Raw genomic sequence first — 2,468 nt, forward strand, 5'->3', positions numbered from 1 at the left:
AAGAAGAAGAAGAAGAAGAAGAAGAAGACGACGAAAGAAAGAAAGAAAGAAAGAAAGAAAGAAAGAAAGAAAGAAAGAAAGAAAGAAAGAAAGAAAGAAAGAAAGAAAGAAAGACACTGCCAGGGTTTCTAGGCAGTGTCTTAGAGACCAGACTAGGAACCCGAGGAGATACGGGACTCAGATGAACAGAAAAAAGGGGTTTCGTAGAGGTGGGAGGAAGGGGCTCTGCACCTCTAAAGGTAACCCTTTTCCGCCGATTTACCGTGTTTCCCGATGATCTCACGTTGGTGCCATCGTTTCACTGTTAATGCGTCATACTCTGGAACTGCAAGAGGAGCCAAATGCACTATGAAGCCCAGCTAGGGAGGATTCAAGCCAGGCATAGCAGTAGCGGGCAAATCCTCATGCATTTGTTAACTGTGTTTGCTATCACTCACGTTCAGTTCTGCATCCCTTTCCCTGCAGTGTGGACACGCCAGAAATTCAGGTGGAAACAGTGACTTGAGGCCGGTGCATTCCTGTTCGTGACAAAACCACAGGCACAGACGCTGGTGTGCTCTACATCTTTAGAACACAAACGTGCTGGATCAGGCTTGGCACATGACGCAAAGTGGGGGCGAGTCTGGAATATGAATNAATAAGAGTCTCCATACTGTCTCTTTTTTAAATTTTTATTTTATGTGCATTGGCGGGTTTGCCTGTATGTATGTCTGTGTGAGGATGTCGTATCCCAGGAAATGTAGTGTACCCCAGGAAATGTAGTTGCAAACAGTTGTAAGCTGCCATGTGGTTGCTGGGAATCGAACCCAGATCCTCTGGAAGAACAGCCAGTGCTCTTAATCACTGAGCCATCATCTCTCCAGCCTGGCGGCTCAATACTTTCACTCCAGTGGGTGGCTTGTCGATAACGTTATTGCATAAGCGTTTGGATACAGTGCCCTTTTAGTGGAGTGACAAACGACACTACCTTTCTCTTCCTCCTGGGCAAAGAAGCAGCTGTGGTAGGAATGAAGCCAGAGAATGTTCCCATCAGCTCCACACAGTGATTCGAGCCCACGTGTGCTCACACCCTGTGACTGCCAACAGTCTATCCGTGCTGCAGTCAAACTGCACGGGTTTGAACTTTCTGGCTCACCATCTGCACCGGCCAGGTACTTAAATCCCCTATATCTTCTTCATCTGTCAAAGAGGGAAAGACAGCCATGCAACTACACCTAGCAATACTTCTTTAACAAATTCAAGATTGGCATGTGGACTAAATGAGTTAGGATATATAAGATGCTTGAATCAGTACCCAGTACCTAGCAACGCTCAGTTATTACTGTTTAGTCCATTTTTTGTGGAGTCCAGTAAATCCAAACATAACCCCTTTATCTCAAAAAAAAAAAATGTTCAAAGTTATCCTTCCTAAATCACCCTCAAGAAGATACTCTTGAGGGTCTAGAGTCAGCTCCAAGGTTAAGAACACTTGGCTTCAGTTTCCAGCACCCAAATGGTGGCTCATAACCCTCCATAGCTCCAGATGGAGGCACCAGGCACACATATGGCACAATATATACATGTAGGCAAAACACTCACATTAAATACATTTTTTAATTTTAATTTAATCTTATGTTTATGAGTCCTCTATCTGCATGTACATCTGCATACCAGAAGAGGGCATCAGATCTTAGTATAGGTGGTTGTGAGCCACCATGTGGTTGTGAGGATTTGAACTCAGGACCTCTAGAAGAGCAGCCAGTGCTCTTAATCACTGAGCCATCTCTCCAGCCCAAAATAATTTTTGTTTTGTTTTGTTTTTGTTTTTGTTTTTTTCAAGACAGGGTTTCTCTGTGTAGCCCTGGCTGTCCTGGAACTCACTCTGTAGACCAGGCTGGCCTCAAACTCAGAAATCTGCCTGCATCTGCCTCCCAAGTGCTGGGATTAAAGGCAACAAAATAAATTTTAAATTAACTAAATACGGACCAGGCAGCAGTGTTACAAGCCTTCAGTCCCAGTACTCTAGAGGCAGAGGCAGTGTGATTTTTGAGGTCAGCTTGGTCTACAGAGTGAGTTTCAGACCAGCCAGACAAAGAAACCTTGTCTTCAAAAATAAAAATAAAATAAATACAAAATAAAAATAAATACTTCTAAAATAGTTTTCTAAAGGAGATATGCCTAAGAAAATAATTGGGTATCCCCAGACAGGTTCGGATGAAACACAATACTGAGGAGATGGCTCAGTGGTTAAAGTGCCTGCTGTGTGCCTTGAGGACCAGAGATTAGATCCTAGAGTGTACATAAGAGTCAAGTAGAGGGGGCTGGCAAGATGGCTCAGTGGTTAGGAGTGCCGATTGCTCTTCCGGAGATCCTGAGTTCAAATCCCAGCAACCACATGGTGGCTCACAACCATCCGTAAGGAAATCTGATGCCCTCTTCTGGAGTGTCTGAAGACAGCTACAATGTACTTACATATAATAAATAAATAA

Source organism: Mus caroli, chromosome 10 (genome assembly GCF_900094665.2).
Source record: "Mus caroli chromosome 10, CAROLI_EIJ_v1.1, whole genome shotgun sequence".
Classification (NCBI taxonomy): domain Eukaryota; kingdom Metazoa; phylum Chordata; class Mammalia; order Rodentia; family Muridae; genus Mus; species Mus caroli.